Here is a 21,955-nt window from a genome sequence, read left to right as displayed (position 1 = left end):
TCGCGGTAGGACACAATAGAAGTGGGCATGCCATGGAATTTGAAGATCTGATCCATGAAATATTGAGCAACCAAAGTTGGTGTAAACGGGTGGGGTAGGGCGCAGAAATGAGCATACTTCGACAGTCGGTCCACAACCACCATGATGACTGACTTGTTCCCTGACTTTGGAAGACCTGTAATGAAATCCATAGAAACCTCCATCCAAATTGATGTCGGAATGGGCAATGGTTGTAATGTGCTTGGTGTGTTGACAGTTTCCCCTTTGTGGCGTTGACAGACATCGCATTCTGCTACAAAAGTAAGGATGTCCTTTTTCATGCCTGTCCAAAAAAATGATCTTCTGGTGCGAGCATATGTCTTCTGAAAACCCGAATGTCCTGCAATTGGAGATGAGTGCAATTCTACCAAAATGCGACTTTTGAGGGTGGATGTTGGTGATATTACGACTCTGTCCTTGTAGCAAAGAATATCATCCTGCCATGAGTAGCCCTTGGTGGAATTTGAAAATTGGGACCGCCTAAAAAAATTTCACTAAGAAGTGAATGGTACCACCGTGTCCAGCTCTGAAAACTCCTAACGGAGTTTTACTCCTTCCTTATCAATACTGCAGTGGCCAAATCCTCAAAATGTCAATGCAGCCAAAAGTCCTGCGAAAATTATACCCCGGTATAGGAACCATTCACAACGACTCCGATCTGGTGGATCTGAGAGATCTGAATGGCGGATCTGATAGCTCTAGGCGGCGGAATAGACTGCTTCTGCAGATCTGATGGATCTAATAGATCAGAATGGCTGATCTGCGAACTCGAGACTGCGGGACTGATGTCTACTGCTGCTACACCCCTTTGCACAAGTGGATCTAGAAGAGATCATGTGTGATCCCCCGATAGAAAAGGGAACTATGGTCTTGAGGAGTGTCAGGTGCTACAGATCGCAATATACATAAGGGTCTGGCAGTAGTACTCGGCCCAATGTTTCAGGGCTCTAACTAAGGAGGATTGATCGTACCCTTAGCCGTACAACCCGACTACCCTATCGTATGGGAGAGTAATCTCTCCGAGTGCTGTTCTCGGTGTACTGTAGCCACAAGACGGCCGATGGTTTATCTATGGCGAGGTTTCAAGGGAGCCTAGGGGGCTTCCGATATACCCAGAGGGTACGTGGAAGACAGTCCGTGCGCGGTTCTGTCTAATGCGCTACTACTCGAAGGGGTACCCACAGGGGTTACAAGGGAGTCCAACAGACGTGACCACCTCTTGTATTTCCTGCGTGCATGCCTCCCCAAATCCGCAGGTTTATGCGCTCAACGACAGATCCCGTGGTTTAAAGACGGTGGAACACGTCTCTAGCCAAAAAAAAAAAATTGCTAAGAAATGGAGATCCCACTGGCCCTGGAAAGCGCTCTGATACCACTTGTTATGCTCTTAACCTGCAAAATGATACCCTAATACAGAATATGCAAAGAAAAGATACCCAGAACATAGAATAGAAATGATTTTATTATTCAGAGAGTAATGTTCACTTGCCTCTTCGAGGGGGCAACCTCCAATAGAGCAGAGCTCGATTACAAAATAAGACACGATGCTCCTCGTAGGGAGTCTCTATCCTTTATATATGACTCATGACTATGACGTGATCCCACTACATAAATAAGGGGGTTAGGGTGGGACCCTAACAGTTGAACTATTAATCATGGTCAGTCGGCCTTTATCCAGCTAAGAAGATGGCAAGTGGTAAAATATCTATCGTTGATCTCGGAAGTGGTATGTTTTCCCGCCGGTTTGACTATGTGTTTGAATCATGGTTGAACATTGGTTTGATTGTGGGTTGGGGTTAGTTGGAACCTTGCCCAAGGTAGGTTCAACTCCCTACCCATATAACCTTTGACTGTGGTAACAAATGTTACCATTCACATGTGATCACCGCGGTGTGTTAAATATCGACCCCAAACATTAACCTCCACTCTGACCTTGGATAAGGTTTTGTGATATGGTTTTCATGGTGTATATGATATGCCCATCATGTTAATAAATTGGCACATAAACTTTGGGTTAACACATATTACAAAGTTTCGGGGCCTGGGTTAGCTCCTGACACTAGTTGGTGGACCAGGGTCGGGGGTTAACCCCAGTCCCCACCTCCGAACGCACAACAATTAAACTTCAAATATAACCTTAGAACTATATAGGTTAGGAAATAATGCAACAGAGTCAGAAGAGGTCTTGGCTAGTCTATGAAAGGTCTAGTGTTTGATTCCCCGGGGGATGTTCTGTTAGGTAAACATGACTCAGGATAGAGTCAAAGTTGACCAGGTTAAACAGTGATGGTTTTGGGGCACATGGTATTGTGCACCTATAGTATTATGCTCGTGGTATTATATGTAATGGAGCTTATAAAAGACTGGAAGGACTTCATTGTAATGCAAGACCTAGAGGTGAGTGGTGAAGGCTCACTTGGTCGGATTGGCCAGGGTTTTGGCCAATGCTAATAAGATCTTATTAGGTTGGGTTTTTCCTCGGATTTGGGGTTTTCCGGATAAACATTTGTGTTTATCTGTTTATGGTTGTTGCTGGCTATTTTTATATTTATTCCTCTTAGTAATTATTTATGTTATGCAGTAAATTTCTTAACAACTAGTATCAGAGCCAAATATTGGCTTCAAAGGGATTCTTTGATGCCAGGGGTTTATAGTGCCTAATGAGATCAATGCAGCCTTTCTTTTACAGATCTGGGTCTAAAAATAATGGTGGAACAATCTTACGCAGAAGAACCTCAAGGAGAATGTGCGGAAGATAGTGCCGGCCAGGGATCGCAGTGCATTTGCGATATTTAATCTACGAGGGCTTGCAGTTGGAGCGGTTTAATAGAAGTTTTTGAGCACATCAAATTGAGAGAGGATGGATCAGAATCGCAGCAGCAATAAAAAAAAAATAAATAAATAAAATAAAATAAAATAAATAAATAAATAAATAAAAAATAAAATAAAATAAAAAATAATGAAGTCAAAATTATTGCATGTAAATGGGCATACTACTGTAAGACCTGGTAAGGCATGTGTACCCCTCGGTGATCACCGGAAAAGTCTGGGTTAGACCTAGGTGATAGGGGGGATGTCGGGTTAACAATACCCTGGGTAAAAACTCTGAGGGGGGTAAGGGCTAGAGTGAGCGAGATTGTCTCACTTAGCAGGTTTGGCTGGAGTTAATCAAGGAACCCCAAGTCAAGTTTAAGGGGGGAATTGTTAGGTAAACTTGACTTAGGATAGAGTCAAAGTTGACTAGGTTAAACAGTGATGGTTTTGGGGCACATGGTATTGTGCACCTATAGTATTCTGCCCGTGGTATTATATGTAATGGAGCTTATAAAAGACTCGAAGGACTTCATTGTGATGCAAGACCTGGAGGTGAGTGTTGAAGGCTCACTTGGTCGGATTGGCTAGGGTTTTTTCCAATGCTAATAAGATCTTATTAGTTTGGGTTTTTCCTCGGATTTGGGGTTTTCCGGATAAACATTTGTGTTTATTTGTTTATGGTTGTTGCTGGCTATTTTTATATTTATTCCTCTTAGTAATTATTTATGTTATGCAGTAAATTTCTTAACATGTTCAACCTCCATACAAAATTTTGGTTGGCCATGAGGAGGCCACGTGGTAGCCATTGATTGGCCCACATGGTTCTCCCTCATTGGGTCACCACACCAAACTCTGAACCAATAAAAATTCACCAAATCCAACCAACCACATTGTGCCAAGTGTTGACCAACCATTTTCCAATGCATGACCCAGTCAAGCTACCAATTGATGGCCCAGCCAGCATACGGACTACTAACTGGATATCCCTGCAACCCAAATTTCAATTTTTTTAGTTGTTTTCGAGAACAAACAGAATGCGATATCAGGAGCATTCGATATCAGTTTTGAGTCAAACGAGTTGCGTTGGATTCAAATCACTAAGATTTATCCAATCGTATATTTTTCGAGCATTTTTGAGTACTTTTAATTTTGAGCGCTAAACTGATCCCTTGGATCACTCCTCCCCATTAGAAGCGTTTGGACCTCCAAAATATCTTTATCAATGAATAAATAGATGAGGGTACAACTTCCTCACCCTTCCAATCTAAATCCACTGAAATTTTCTTGAATTTGTCGCTTTGAGCTTCTCATGAAAGTACATCACTTTCCTTGATTTTGGAGTCTTGGACTTTCTGTTAACAATGACATCTTTATGCAATTTTTCAAGATGTGCAGAACATAAAATTGCCTTTGAAGGATTATGCACATTCCCTCCTTGGTCTTCAATCAATGGAAAATTAAACAATTTCAAGTTCCTTTCACCTTGAACATTGTCGTCATGGCGATGCTTACCATGTCTAGCCTTGCACTTGGCTCGAATTTTTACCAAATGTGATTTTCATTGCCATGCACCATCCTTCTTCAAAGCCAAAACTTTATGAAACCCACAAGAATAAATTTTAGAACCAATTCCCTCTTTGTCAAATTTCTTTTGCATTTTCTTTTTGACTCTTGCACTCTCTAACACTGCCATCTTATTTACACCAATGTTCATCAATGATGCATCCTGCTGCAAATTCACTTCATGTTTTTACCTCTTTTTGGAGGCAACCTGTTATACTCCCGAAACATATTATCACATGAATTAGAAACCTCAATGAAATCAGATTTAAAACTTGATTCATATCCTTGAAAGGTTTTGGATTCATCAACATCTTCATGTTTGATCATTAACAATGCAAAATTCTGACTAGCATTAACAATTATTTTCATTTGTCCCGCATCTACAAGAGATGCATTAAACTTCTTGTTGTGTGCTCTAACAATGTACTCAATCCCATTCTTGAAAAAATGATATTTATTCTCATGGTGATGAAAAATGGCTTTCCTACATAAAGATATGGGCTTCCCAAAACAATACCACATATATCAATTGGAATTACATCAAGCTCTACCTCATCTAAAATGTTTGTAGTTATTGCAAATTTCAGTTTACATCTTTTTGTCACATGCAATATTGCATTGTCACATATCCAACCTAGAGGATAAGGTTTAGGATGAGGAGTGGTTTCTAAATTCAACTTCTTGACAAATTCTTCTAAGATAATATTTTATTGTCAACCACTATCAAACAATATCTATCTTGGTATGTTTTGAAATAACTCTAATATGGAAAAGCTCTATTAATTTTTTTTCATCTTGAGTTTCATTGAGACAATTTGAAGAACAAGTACTTGCAATATCCTTACCTTTCAAACCCATGGTTGTGATCTTTGTTTAATCTCTAGAATCATAACCTAAATCTTGTTGTGTACTTGCAGTTGTCTCGTCTTTCTCTTTGTTTTTAAACTTTTTGGGTCTCGTTTCTAGATGAAGCTTCTAGCAATTATCTTCATCATGGCCTTCTTTGGAACAATGTTTACATGTAAGTATTTCTTTCTCCATCTTGATGGAAGAATTCTTCTTCCCTTTTCCTTTCCTTTTTCTCCAGACTCAAAGGAAATCTCACTAGTTTCTTCATGAACATTTTTCTCTCTTGCCTCTAAATGAGTTGCATGAACACAAACTTCATCTAGTTTTGTAGGGTTAAACATGAGAATGGTATTTCTCAAATAATTATGCAATCCTCCAATGTATCTGAGAAAAGTATCTTGTGAGGACAAATCTATACCCAAACTCAAAGCTCTTTTCCTAAATTCTTGAGTATAAGATTGCACACTTTTCCCTTTAGCTTGCCTAAAGTTTTGCCAATCCATAATATCTTTTTTGCATGTATGCTAATGGATAAAACTACCTTCTTATTGCAACAACAAAATAATTCTAAGAGGATAAAACCTTACCATGTTTCTTCATGTCCTCTTGAGCTTTGCCTTCCCACCAAATTAGCGTTTCACCTTCCAATCTAAGAGAAGAAAGTTGAATCTTGGTTTCATCATCTTTGCTTCTTCGTATCCTGCAATGCACTTCAATAAGATTAATCCAATTATCAAATATCTTTGAATTTACCTCTCCATTGTACATAGGAAATTCAAACATAATGTCAAGCTTAAGTAAAGGAGTTTTAGCATGACCCCTCGAGGAATTTGGATGTGTTTGTGGAAGGGTAGAAGAAGTTGAAGATGAGTATGAATATGAGGATGAGGATGATGATGGAGGTGAAGGTAGTGGTTTGTCACCATTGCCTCCATTCCCTTTTGGAGGCTTGTCTCCTTTTCCTCCATCTCCTTTTGGAGGTTTGTCTCCTTTTCCTCCATCTCCTTTTGGAGGCTTTGAGATCTCTCCACACAGTCTGGAATTCCTCTCCTCATGCAGAACCTTAACCATCTCAGACATCTCAAATTTGCTTTTATGAAAGTATTCTCATCTTAAAACATCTCTTCAGGACCTTCTTCATGTGCCATGACTATTGAAGCTTGAGGTGTGTTTGTTATCCTTCAAACAATTTGAGATCTTGGATCCACAAGTTCTCCTTCTCCTATTTTGAGGTTCAACCTTGTAAGCATCAGCAAACACTTGAAAACAAATCAAATATTCACAAAACCTTGTGCTCTGATACCAAAATCATTTGTATGTGTAAACTTGAAGATTTTTAACAATTTTGCAAGTGAAAATTATGTGTGTTTTGGGTAGAGAATCAATTTACTAAACACATAAAAGATTATTTTTATCTTAGTTTTGTAGAAAATAAAGAAGGCAAAAGTATCATAATATCATAGACAAGAGAACAAATGATGAAGGAGTTCACCCCTCCTAAGCTACATCTCCTATTCTAGCTTCCAATGTTGGGCCTCTTTCATTATGATAAAATAATATGTGTTTATGTCAATTTACATTGCTCAAAATGCTAAAAAAATGTCTCCAATGGCTCCAAAACAGTCAAAAACCCCTAGATGGGTTTTTTCTGCACTCAAAAAAGTCAAAAATTGACTGAGTTATGCTCCAATGAAATTTTCTGCTAACTGCCCTACAATTCACACTTCCCTGAAATCTGTTCTAAAATTTCTGCCTTTTGTGGCCACGTGGAGAGACAAATTTTCCCTATGCTAGTGAGATTCCCGCTGCACCATGTGCAAATCGTTGAACTGTTAATTGCACTCGGTCAGCCTTTATCCAACTAAAAAGGTGCCAAGTGGCAAAAGATTGGCCATTGATCTCGGAAGTGGTACATTTTCCCCCTAGTTCGACTGTGGGTTTGAATCATTGTTGAACAACAGTTTGATTATGGGTTGGGGTTAGCGGGAACCCTGTTCGAGGTAGATTTCGCTCCCCTACTGTATAACATTTGACTGTGGCAACAAGCACTACCCATCACATGTGATCACCGTGGCACATTAATTGCTGACCCCAAACATTAACCTCCACTCAGACCTTGGATAGGGTTTCGTGATATGGTTGCAATGGTGTATATGATATGCCTGTAGTGTTAATCCATAGGCACATAAACTTTGGGTTAATGCATATTACAAAGTTACAGGGTCGGGATTAGCCCCTCACCCTGGTTAGTGGACCAGGGTCGAGGGGTAACCTGTGTCCCCACCTCCGAACCCACAGTAATTAAACTTCAAATAGAACCTTGGAACTATATAGGTTAGGAACTAATGCAATGGAGTTGGTGGAGGTCTTGGCTTGTCTATGCGAGGTCCAGTTTTTGATTCCCTGGGGGTTGTTTGGCCTCCATACAAAATTTTGGTTGGCCATGAGGAGGCCACGTGGCTCTCCCTCATTTGGCCAGCATACCAAACTCTGAGCCAATACAAGTTCAAAAAATCGAACCAATAATACTTTGCTAAGTGTCGACCAACCATTGGCCGATGGAGGACCCAATCAATCTACCAAGTCATGGCCAATTCGGCGTATAGACTGCTGACTAGACATCCCTACAACCCAAATTTCAATTTTTCTTGTTGTTTCCCAAAATGAACAGAACACAATATCAGGAGCATCCGTATTGGTTTTGAGTGAAACAAGTTGCGTTGGATTAAGATCGCTGAGATCTATCCACTCGTATAGGTTTCACGTATTTTTTATCACAATGAATTTTGAGCACTAAACTGATCCCTTGGATCACCTATAGAGCAGTGAACTTCAAACTCAAAAACTTAGAGCCTGGTGGGTCGTCAATAACGTGATAAATTATTATGTTTCCAGTCTTTGTAAGTTTTTATGTTTGGTTTTCTATGCATGGTGGAATTTTGTGTTTGGTGTAGAGGGTGTCTTGGTGGTGTTGAGAACAATTAGGGTCTTTTGGTTAGTTTTATCTTCAATTCTTGCCTAGAGCTCCCCTGCAACCAAACCCTTTGTTGTTTCTATTCATATCGTCCCCCGATAAGCTTGGGAATAGTTTCTAGCCTCCCATATATCCCTATTCTAATTTAGTCTCACCTGGTTCATTGGTCCTCACCTCCTCTCGGGGTTTACCAAACTCGTGTCTTGTCTACTCCTGAACATCATGCCATGCTATAGGATGCACTCTTACCGAGGTTCTGGAGGCCTTGGTCCTTCAGACATGCCTCATTCCTAGACTCAAGCTCCATCTATTATTGCTAGTTTCCATTTTTCTACCCCATTTGAAATTCATGTAGAAATTCAACAATTGGAAGCTTTAACCACCAATGTTGCAAAGCCTATTCTAACTTTGAAACTGAAAATGAAGTTGCTAATTAGGTCCTTAATCATGTCCACAATAGGGGACAACATTGTCAATAGCATAATTCTATCATGCTTCATTGGAAAATGAAGACACTCCTAGGTCAAGTGCTCAAAGAAAATATGAGGACCACAATGAGATCATTGCATGCCTCAATGAAATCTAAAGAGTCCAATACCACCAATGCTCTTGTTTGGTCAACCTTGATGATTACTTGGTGCATATTAAATGTCACCTTTAGTGTGGTTGGAAGCCTCCGACAAGCTAAAGTGCATAGGACCCTGCCCTAGTAACGTCTTATGACAAATGATGATCACCAAGATCTCTTGGCTTATGTTTTGGCTTCATATTTTTTTTATTTTTCATAGTTAGATGGATGGTCAACTATAATTGGCATATGATATGTAGTAATTTTGACAATCCTTCTAGATCATTTTTTAAATTTATGATAGTTAGTACTGAACTTATATTTTTTAGGATTTTAATGGATGGGAAACTAGTCAACTACCTTCATCGTAGTTGATCTAGTTTCCCTCATGGTACACCATGATGAGGAGCAGAAAAAACCTTGAAACTTGTATGTCGATGTTTATGATTCCATAGAAAACCTTAATTAAAAAAAATAAAAAGATAATAACTATACATTATTAATATAATAAAAATATACATTATTAATGTAATAAAAATATACATTGTATTTATATTAATAATAATGAAAAGATAAAAAATAATTGTAAATAAATATCATATAAAATATAAATAAAGTACCAATAATATAAAATATTTTATATTGAGTATATTAAAGATGTTGAACATATATTGAGTTGATATTGTGGGGATTTTAATTAATTTGAAGTGTAAATATGGTTAAATATTTCCAAATATAGATATTATATATTATTATTAATTTCTATATGACACATTATTATTAAACTCTATATGTGCAATTCACAAATATCAAGGACTTAATATTTATTGATTAATGAATTTCCAACTCACTCATCATAATTTTTATTGAATTTTCAAATCACTAAGCACACTTTTTTCAGGGGGAAGTGCGTCCCCGCTGAAGAAGCATCATACAACACATATCGCCGAAGCGAGCAGATATGTCATCACCGATACAAATATCGCCGAAGCGAGCAGATATACGTCATCACGGATACAAATATGTTGCATCACCAATACAAATATCGCCGAAACGAGCAGATATACGTCATCACGGATAGAAATATGATGCAACATCGCGCAGCTCCCGCAGGATTCAACACAGTCGGGGGTGTGCAAACCAACCGCCCCGACCGATACATCACGCACTTGTTGTTGTATAACTCTTTATAATCCCATTTTTTCTCTAACACCTAATACTATCTTCTTTATAACAACTAACATTCTATTATTTTTCTTAGTTAAGGGTAGGAAGTGGTCCCAAGGTGCCTAGGATGGAATGAATGCTTGAGGTGGAACGAGTGTGCCGTGAACGAATGTGCTCGAATGTGGAATGAGCTCTTGCACGAGATGCAACGGGCCGACCCACTCAAATTTGAGGTTTCTTGCACGACAAGGGATAAATATTTATTTTGTTTTCTAATAAGATAATCATTTTCCTCCTTCCTCCTTGGTTCATTTGGTATTTATCTTGATTCTTTCCTTTCTTTAAATTCACCCTTACCTATTTTCTTTTATACTTTTATAATATATTTTATTTTTAATTCTTTATTTATTAATGTAATATTTATTTTATTAATATATTTTATTATTGTAATAATTTATTTTTAATGTGATTTGTATATTTATATTTATCCAAACTTTTGAATTCAATTTTGATATAAATCTATATATATATATATTTAAATGATAATAACTAAATTAATTTAAAAAAAATTGTATCTTTTCACTTAAAAAAAGAGTTGTCTATAGTGCGATTTTTTTGAGTTTCTCGTGTCAAAATTCGGTGAAAATTTTGATGTGAAATCTTGATTTGCGTTATTTAAACTAGTTTTTTGATTGTATATATGGATTCAGCACCATGGAAAACCCCAGGGCACTTCTATTATGCCGGGTTTACCCATCAATCTTGTGATTTCAATGAATTCCTGCCGGATTTTAGAGAAATTAGACCGGAAAAATCCACTGGAAAAACTTCCAAAAAGCCGCACTAAAAACAACTCCCTTAAAAAATACTTGGATTTAACCATTGTTAATCAATTTTTTTATTAAAAAACTTCACATTAAAGTAAACCCAATTCTCTTTAAATATATTAGTATCTACAAAAGTTATATTTCTCCACATATTTACAATACGAAACCACAACTTCCAAAAAAACAACCATTAAGCCATCCCTATGTATGCACATTATTTATATCTCTAGACACTCACCTTATCCCCTCTAAGATAAATAATACTCGTCCTCATTTGAGCTTATATTATAAGAGTGGGCCTATGATAAATCCACACATTCACCATATATTTTTCTTTGACGATGGACATCCTTCTCCTCATTTCAATTAGTCTTATCTCTATTTTCTTGGTTTGAATTCTTAGAACTATCGTTATGATGCATTTTTAGACTTACTAGGAAATCTTTTGAATGGTTTTTGATAGACTTCTCTACAATATTATTATCTTTTGAATGGTTTTTGATAGACTTCTCTACAATATTATTCTTTGGTTTGTTCTGATTTCTTTATAAGTTATTAGATTTTTATTTTTAGGTTTATTCTATTCGTTATCACAAGAAAGTGATGTAACACCTTGTTTGTTTTTTTTCTCCCTCTTAACTCAGTACATTTCCTTTTTAGTTTACTAAAAAGAATGTGAGGGTATCTATCCATTATTCATTTTGTTTGAATCTTTTTCTTCGCAATCATCTAGCTTTTTTTAAAAATTGTCTCATTATTCAATTATAGATACATTATTATTTAATTCATTATTTAAATCATTAATAATTTGTTGTCTTAAATTTTGTATAACTAATATTAAAATATTAATCATATGAACAAATTACTTAAAAATATAAAAAATATATATAAAATATTATAGTATTAAAATTATAATAATATAGAATTATGAAATCAAATTAAAAAATAATATAATTTTAAATTCTCAAATATACATACTAAATCATAATAAATATCATATTATAAATCATTATTAATAATATCTAATTTAAATATCAAATATGATAAAATATATAATAAAGAGTATTGAAAAATAATAATTTATTTATTATTTAATAATAATAATTTATAACGTCATTACAATATAATCATATAATATTAATAAATAAATATAATATAATAGTATTCAAAAAACATTACAAATTATAATGAATAAATATAATATAATAATATTAGAAAAACATTACAATAAATAAATATAATATAATAGTATTATAAAAACATTACAAATTATAATAAATGCTTATTAAAATTTCAAAAAAGAAGAGAGTCTAATACTATGGCTTCCTATGAAGTCACTGATTCAATAATATTTTAACTCAAACATGTTTAAATGTGAAGATCAAAACTAATACATTAATGTTGATAGTATTATAACTTTATAAATTATAATAACATTTAATATATAAAATTGTTTTAAATATATATATATGTTAGTATGCTTACAAATTTCTAAATTATAATAAATATAATAATATTTAATCTATATTATTGTTTTGAAATATTAATGTAAAATATAATGAAATAATAAATGTGATAATGTAAATACTATTATATTATATTATATAGAAAAGTTCAAACTTATTTTTTAAATGTATTTATAATATAATTAATGATATGTATATATATAGTGGAAAAGACAGCGTTTAAAAAAAATATAAATAAATATAATATAAATTTATTATTATATAAATTTATTAATGTTTCTGGGAGCTTAGACATAGGTATTAAATGTCTCCGTGTTTGATAATGAGTTACATATAGGTATTAAATGTCTCGAGAATGAGTTTTCCTTATAAAATTTTAAATTAAAACTTCATTTTTTATATTAATAAATATTAAATTTGAGTATTATTAAATTGAAATGTAAAAATATTTAATATTTATATTATTATATATATATAGATATAGATATAATTAAATTTTATATTAAAATTATTTAAATAATATTATTTTTTTAAATGATATTTTGTTATAATGCTAATAACTTTTAATATATATATAAATTAACATCCATCACTATAACTATAACCCTTAAGTGGGGCAGGGCAGTGCAGCGCGGTAAGTATCTACCATTAACCCTTAGGTGGGGTAGCATGGGCAAGCCTCTATAGGTAAACAATGAGGAATTTAAACATAAGACCTTGTATATTTACTTCACATTTCCGAGAGCTTGTCAAGGGGTTTTTATTATATTTTCATATTACAAGAATAATAATATTTAACTCTTTTTTGGAGCAGAACTAATAGTGTTTCAAATTTACAAAATTATATGTATAGAGAAAGAATTTTATATATGTATTTTTTACATTCCTGAAATGAATAATCATGGATGTTAAAATTTTAATAATTTATAAATTTGTCCATAAAATTATTAAAATAATTAAATTAATAATTTCAATCTTATAGTTATTTGAGAAATATAAAATTTTAATTATAAATTTTAATATAATTTGAAATTGGTACTTATTAATATTGAAAATGTTAAATTAATATATTAACATGGTAAAGGATAATATAATGTATAAAAGGAGGATAACTTTCATCACTTTTTCTCTAATTTATTTGAAATAATTTTAATTGGTCATATCTTAGATGGTAAGTTTATAGGCATCAATTCATCGGAGGTATCAAAACACTTACCTCATAATACATCTCACATTACCAAGATTAGGAAAAACATAAAGTTAACTAAATTATCACTTTATTTTAAATTATCATTTTATTATTATTAATTATAAAAAGAATTAATATATGAGTTAAACATATATACATCTAAAAGAACAAGTAATAAGAAAAACATAGTAAAGAAACATTAAGTAATAAGAGCTAAATGAGATGGGTGGGCATGAAATTTTTTTAATTAAATTAAAAAGTCAAAAATGGCATAATTACCTTTGAGACAAATTTCAACCCTCTATCATGACTACCATTAAAAATATTCCATGGAAGTTAAATCCTTGCCATCCACCAAATAATTATTGATAATTAAATTAAAAATTGAAAGCTCTATTCCAAAATAGACATGCCTATCCACATAATTTTTATTTATCTATTTATTTATTTTAATATATAATATTGCTTCTTTTAAATTGATCTTTTCTACAAATTTGGAGGAAACTTTTATCAAATGTTTATATCTATGTTTAGAATATTTCCTTGTTCCAAAAAACTCATACAAAATAAATATATTAAAATTTTATAACTACTAATAACATGTTATATATAATCATATAATATTATAAATACATAATTTTCTAACCTAATATTATAATATAATAATAACTATACATTATTCTTCAATGGGGTGTTGAAAATTGGGTCACCGAAAAGGAGGAAGCTCACCACCTGACTGCCTCTGCCAGGATTAAAGAGGGGGTTATGGTGTGGCAATCTCACCCCATGCACTTGCACATTCCACCAACTTCAACATTCAAGAACGTTAAGATGGCATACTCCATTTCCATCGAGTGTTCTTACACTCGTTGTTGTCCCAATATTTTTTTCTATATTGCAGGAGCTTATTCCTAGTAGGAAGTGAGATATGGCTCTTTGGTAAGTGGAGGCCTAAGTCCCTTGGCCTAGACCCCTACAACATCAACCTTTCATAAAAGTGTTGAACCTAGTTCATGAGAAAGGTTGTAGGGAATGTTATTCTTAGAATTTTTGTCGTGTTCTAGAGAAATGAACTTCAAACTCAAAAACTTAGAGCCTGGTAGGTCGTCAACAACACGATAAATTCTTTTATGTCTAGTCTCTATAAGTTTTTCTGTTTGTTTTTCTTTGCATGGTGGAATTTTGTGTTTGGTGTAGAGGGTGGCTTGGTGGTGTTGATAAATATTGGGGTATTTTTGTTAGTTTTGTCTTCAATTCTTACCTAGAGCTCCCCTGCAACCAAACCCTTTGTTTTTTCTATTTCATCCCATCCCCTGGTAAGCTTGGGAATAGTTTACAACACCCTCATGTCTCTATTCTAGTTTAGTCTTACTTGGTTCGTTGGTCCTCACCTCCTCTAGGGGTTTACCAAACTTGTGTCCTATCTACTCTCGAACGTCATGCCATATGCTAGAGGATGCACTCTTACTGAGCGTATGGAGGTCTTAGTCATTTAGACATGCCTCATGGCTAGACTCAAGCCCCATCTACTATTGTTATTTTCCATTCTGCTATCCCATTTGGAATTCAAGTATAAATTCAACAATTGGAAGCTTTAACCACCAATGATCACAAAGTCTATTCTAACTTTGAAATTGAAAATCAAGTTGCTAAGTAGGTCCTTAATCCCACCCACACTAGGGGACAACATAGTCAATAGCTTAACTATATCATGCTTCATTGGAAAATGAAGGCACTCCTAGGGTAGGTGCTCAAATAAAATATGAGGACCACAATGAGATCATTGCATGCCTCAATGAAATCCAAAGTGCCCAATGCCACCAATGCTCTTGTTTCGTCATCCTTGATGATTGTTTGGTGCATATTGAAGGTCACCTTCAGTGCAGCCAGAAACCTCCAACAAGCTCAAGTGCACAGGACCCGACCCTAGTAACGTCTTATGACAAACGATGATCACCAAGATCTCTTTGCTTATGTTTTGGCTTCATATATTTTTTTTCATAGTTAGATGCATGGTAAACTATAATTGGCATATGATATGGAGTAATTTTCACAATCCTAGATCATTTTTTAAACTTAAGATAGCTAGTATTGAACTTATATTTTTGAGGATTTTGATGGATGGGTAACTAGTTTTCTACCTTCATCATAATTGATCTAGTTTCCCTCACGGTAGACTACAACAATGAGCAGAAAAAACTTTGAAAATTATATGTCAATGCTTATGATTCCATAAAAAGCCTTAATTAACAAAAATAAAAATAAAAAAAAATAATAACTATACATTATTAATATAAGAAAAATATACATTATTAATGTAATAAAAATATACATTCAATTTACATTATAATAATGAAAAGATAAAAAATAATTGTCAATATATCATATAAAATATAATTAAAGTATTAATAATATAAATTATTTTCATATAAAATAGAATTAAAGTATTAATAATATAAATTATTTTATACTGAGTATTTTAAATATGTTGAACATATATTCAGTTGATAGTGTGGAAATTTTAATTAATTTGAAGTGTCAATATAGTTGAATACTTCCAAATAAATATATAACCTATTATTATTACTTTTTATATGACATATTATTATTATTACTTTTTATATGACATATTATTATTATGTTGAACATATATTCAGTTGATAGTGTGGAAATTTTAATTAATTTGAAGTGTAAATATAGTTGAATACTTCCAAATAAATATATAACATATTATTATTACTTTTTATATGACATATTATTATTAAATTTTATATGTACAACTCAACAATTATCAAAAACTTAATTCTTTGAAATTCTTTGAAATTTTATTGATTATTGAATTTCCAACCCATTGAGCATAATTTTTATTGAAAATTGAATTTTCAATTTACTTAGCACATTTTTTTTATGTAACTCTTTATAATCTCAACTTTTCTACTAACATTATCTTCTTTATAACACCTAACGTTATCTCTTTATAACACCTAATATTCTGGTCATAATTCACTTAATTTATTACTATTATATAATATTATTTCTTTTCAAAACATTCCAAACTTTTTTTTTTCCCGACTCTTTAAATATTTTCTCATATATTATAATGAATAAAATTTGAATTAAATCTTATTAATTCGGAAACAAAAAAAAATCTTCACTGAACTTAAACATAACACTGATCTTTATCTTAGAATCAATTAATTCAAACACATTAAACTAATTCACTAAACTTAGCTTTCAAACTAAGGAATCAAAATATTTGTTAACCATAATTCATTAATTAAACCTACCAACAATTTTGGTGGAATTCACTAATGTTAAGCACCAATTATGTTAAGCATCAATTAGGTCCACTGATGTGTTTGGAAAAGTTCTACATTGACCAATACATCAACCTTATCGTTTGAGACCTTGATGGCTCATACGTGATATGGATTGACAACTACACTTTATGGGGGGAGAAGTCCAATGGCAACTATTGGAGAAAAATCACCATCAATTAAAGTTGTTTGAAGCCATTGCTTCTAAACTATTCAATATGGACATTCATTATATAAAATATTCCTCACACGTGGCTTCTCTCAACCCACAAATCAATGGGAAATAGTTGCTCAAATTATGAAGACCACATGAAAGGGACATGACAGTACTTACCACTTTTAGCGTATGTTTATGCATATGTTGGATTTGATCATGGAATGCAAATTAAAGAAATAGGAGTGGCAATGCCATAAGTATGGAAGTTGAATATAAAGAAAATAATGAATAAAATGTATCTAAAATATTATGGAATATACCTAATGTTTATATGATTGTGTAAAAAACAATATAGGATTAAGTGAAAAAATATGAAATAGAAAATAAAATGGTTATATATTGATTATTTTCTCAATAGTAATAATTGTAATGGTTGGATTTGATCATGGAATGTAAATGAATGAAATAGGAGTGACAATGTTATAAATATGGAAGTTGAATATAAATGAAATAATCAATAAAATGAGTTAAAAATATTATGGAATATATATAATGTTTATATGATTGTGTAAAAAATAATATAGGATTAAATGGAAAAATATGAAATAGAAAATAAAATGGTTAGTATGGTTTATTTTTAATAATAATAATAATTATTATTATTATTGGTGTATAAAAAAAAAAATTATGGGATAAGGAATTTTTTTTCTTTCTAATAATTTGATTGTTAAAATTTTCAAATGTGTATATATTCTATTTTTTTTTAGATTTGTACGAGTGACTTTGAGTTATAAAAATATATGTTTAGTTTATGAAAGTGATTTAGTTATGTAATTGCTGTTATTAATTGTTGGTATTTTTTTGCATGTTTCAAGTTATAAATGGTGTACACATGTTGAATTGCAAACTAATTGAGATTTCATAATTGATCTAAATGATAGTTGAGAATGTTAACTATAAGTACATGTACACATACCGATGAAATGAGTTTATATTAGCATATATTTATCTTAACTTTGGATTTATCCAACACTAAAAGGGATCAAATCCCTCAGTGTGCAAACCTTTTTTAGAGTGCAAAAATTGAAGAGAAGTTTGCACCTTAAGGGATTTGATTTCTCTCATGCTTGATAGATCTAAAGTTAATATGGATTTAGGTTGGTTCTAGCTGTAAGCAAAGATGTCAAACTTTTAGATGATTATCATTATTGTATATGTTTTAGATGGATTTGATTGTTTGAAATATTTTAAGTATCATCTATAATCTAAATGATAATTGAAGATTAAGGTGAACATGAACAAAGAAACAATGTTCAGTGATGAAGAAGATAAAGAATAAGAAAATAATATGGTGCATATATTAAAGAGTCAAAGATTAAACATTGATCAATCTCATTTTATCTTCATTAACTTTTGATATGTTGTTAGATTTCCCATTTTTCATATAAATCATATGAGAAATCAATTTGACTTTGAATATTGTTCAAATATTTAACTTGATATATTGCAACGAAAGTCATACATTTTCTCTCTTACTTTCAGACATTAAAAGTTGTTTTCTTGAATCTCATATGTTCCTCACTATTTACATTATGTTGCATGATTTTTGTTTTAATGTAGTGTATATATCAATGCATTCTATATATGTCTTACTATTATAATGGTTTTGCGACATCATAATATGTTAATTAATAATAAAATACAATAATAAAACTTTAAAACATGTTTAATAATTATTATAAATAAAATAAAAAAATTAATTAAAAATAAAAACAAAAATATAAAATTTTTAAAGCCAACCTCATCTCCTTGAAAACAAAATATCTTAACACTATTTATCTCCTCACTGAGCTATTCTTCAGTCATCATTCAGCAATTGTCTTGATGATGGATCCCTACTGGGATTTGAAACGTTGACAAGTATGAATATTACTGTGGATACTCCGAGATTCAACTTAAAAGAAATGAACCACAGATGCCTGAAATCCAAAATCATAATATGTATTATGAATCTCGTGCGCACTTTGTTATTGTTAAAGTTATTTCAATTTATACTTCACATTGTCTTGCTATTAAAATCAATGAACCAAATCAAATTTATTGGTATCCTTACTTCAATTAATGCACTAAATAGATTTTCAATGTATTATCACTAAAAGTAATGAACCCTATTGTTTTACATTGACTCATTACTAAAATTGATGTAACTACTTGATCGTGCTAAATCATTTTCATTGTATCATCTTTGCAATCATTGCACCCTATTGTTGTATCCTATATCATTATGGATCAATGGAACTACTTGATGCCTATGCATTATATCATTAATCAAATGAATATAGTTACTTGATTTGTATAACTCATTGCTTTAAGAAATGATGGCTTATTTATTTATTTTTTATGCATTTTCCATTAAATTACTCACTAAACCAGAATAATAGAATTCTCATCTGTGAAAAAAGTCTTAAATTAATATTTTTGGTCTCTACATGATATAAAATTAGATAGTACTTTGTATTGATGTGTTTGGTTCGCTCATGAAATGTGGGATTATTGGCCAACTTAATTGCAAAGATGTTGTCAATTAGAAGAGGAGTACAATTCACTTATTTTTATTTTCAATATTCAAGTATTTTCCTAAGCCATACAATTTCCTTTGTTGCTTCTACATGTATCATGTATTTTTCTTCTAATATATAATTTGCTAGAACTAGCTATTTGAGTAACTTCTAAGATATAATTGTTTATCCATGACTCATAAGATAACTTGAATTATATACTCTATTTTATATATCCCCATCAAATTCTGAATCAAGATGTCGATTCAAGATGAATTCATATAGCTGGGAATATTTGAGTCTAGAGTCTTGAGTTCTCTTTAACCTTTTTTTTTATAATTTTTTTTTGTAGCAAAGTAATGTCCTTCACAAAGATTTTACATAAACTTGAAAAACACCCCAACAACAAATGAAATATTTGGTCTAGTGTTGGCAAGGTAGATAAGACTTTCTGAAAATTATTTGTAATTGGTTTCATCCTAAACTTCATTCCATTCTTAGACATGAGCTTCAAATTTTATTCCATTGGAATAGAAAGAGGCTTAAATTTAGCCATGCCAAACCTATTAAAAAATTCTTCAATGTATTTCTTTTGGGAGATGAATATGTACTTTGAACGTTGATTCACTTCAATTCCCAGGTAATAGTGAAGGTGTCCAAAATCTATCATCTCAAAATTGTTATTCAACTCTTTGTTATAGATGTAATATAGGTTTCATTGTTCCCAATCATCAATAGATCATCTACATAACCCACAATATATACAATAGTTTTTCCAACTTTCTTGATGAATAGAGTTGCCTCATCAAGATTAAAGTGATTGAAGTTCAATTTTGGAAGATGGTTAGTTAACTTTTCATAATAGGGCTCATGATGTTTGCTTTAATTCATAAAAGGATTTGACTAGTTTGCATACTTTGAGTTCTTGTACCTTCACAACAAAAAATTCTGGTTGAGATACGAAGACTTTCTGTTTCAAGTCTCCATTCAATAAAGTAATCTTCATAATATTTTGATGGAATTTCTACCAACTTTACAATGCCAAGCCAAAGAGTGCATTATGTAGTATAAAATAAGGGAATCTAGGTAGTTTAAGCTTGTTGGTGCCAAGCCATGAAGGTTTGAGACTTGATTTATCTGCAAAATACATAATTCCATATACATTGTCATTATAATCTTCAAAGAAGACTATTCATAGGGTCATGTGGCATGTTGCACCTATGTCAATCAACCATGCATATCTTCGAGAATAAAATGAAGTATTAAACAAATATTCAATTACTCCAATATTACAATGGACAACAATGTAATGAGTGGAATAAGGTACTTTACCTTTCATTGGATTTGGTGTTGTACCTCTATTTTCTTTCTTATCTTGCTTGTATTTGATATTATCCTAGGGAATTCTACATGTTGATGCATCATTTCCATTTCTTCTACAATGAATGTAATGAAGATCAAGTCTCTCACCTCGATTATGTTTAACCTGTTTCTTTTGAACCTCTTTCTTCCATGTCCTCTTTTATTGTTTTATCCTCTAGAATAATCATGTGACTGATTCTTCCTTTTGAAGAAAGGCATATGGTCTCTCCATTGGGATGATCTATTGTCTTCCTCTTTCCAAAGGCATTCTCACATCCAACAACTTTTCCACCAAAGAGTCAAATGTAATAGGCTTTAATTTATCCCTAACTTGCAGGGATTCAAGGTAGTGAGAGTATGTAGGTTAAAGGGCCTTGATGGATTCTGTGAGAGGAATATCTATCTTTTCTATAGTAGAATATATGCCATGCATGATGGATTTATAATCCAAGGCCATGGGATTATCATCCTTCAAATATATGTTGATGAGCTTAATCAATAGTTGTATTAGTTCTAGTTTTGAATGCAAGTCACATAAGTCCTTTAACTTCTTTAAAGCACAATAAGAATCTATAATTGAGACAATATGATGGCTCAACAATTCACTTAGTGATGCAACAATCACATCATAATATTATTATCTTTTTTTGTTCATATGGATAACTCCTTATCTAATGTTGGTTTCTTAGGTCTACTGCCTCCTCTCTTTTTCCAATGACTTTTTCTCCTTCATAGATATGATTCCACAAATAATTGAAAAGGAGTGATTTTTTTATCTTTTTGGACCACTCTTGGTAGTTCTCTTTTCCAATGGGTACTACGCCAATAATGGAGATGAGTGAATACATTCTCACCAAAGTTCTAAGCTATGGCATTAGTAATATTCTGTACACAAGAATAAACAAGAGCATTAGTAATATATCAGCACAACCTTAACAAAACTAGTTAAGGAAATATCTCTCCCTTTGAATAAGATGTGTTTCTCAATCTTTCAAAACTCTACACAAACTAGGTCTTATATTTTCCCTATTATAACCACATGTGAACTATTATTACCATTATTAACTTCTTTCATTATAATTGGGAATCGGGATATGTGATTTCA

Source organism: Pinus tabuliformis, chromosome 4_2, assembly GCF_031772625.1.
Source record: "Pinus tabuliformis cultivar Carrire ecotype Pingquan chromosome 4_2, CPIR1, whole genome shotgun sequence".
Classification (NCBI taxonomy): Eukaryota; Viridiplantae; Streptophyta; class Pinopsida; order Pinales; family Pinaceae; genus Pinus; species Pinus tabuliformis.
The sequence above is the reverse complement of the archived record's forward strand: the minus strand, read 5'-3'. Positions refer to the sequence as shown.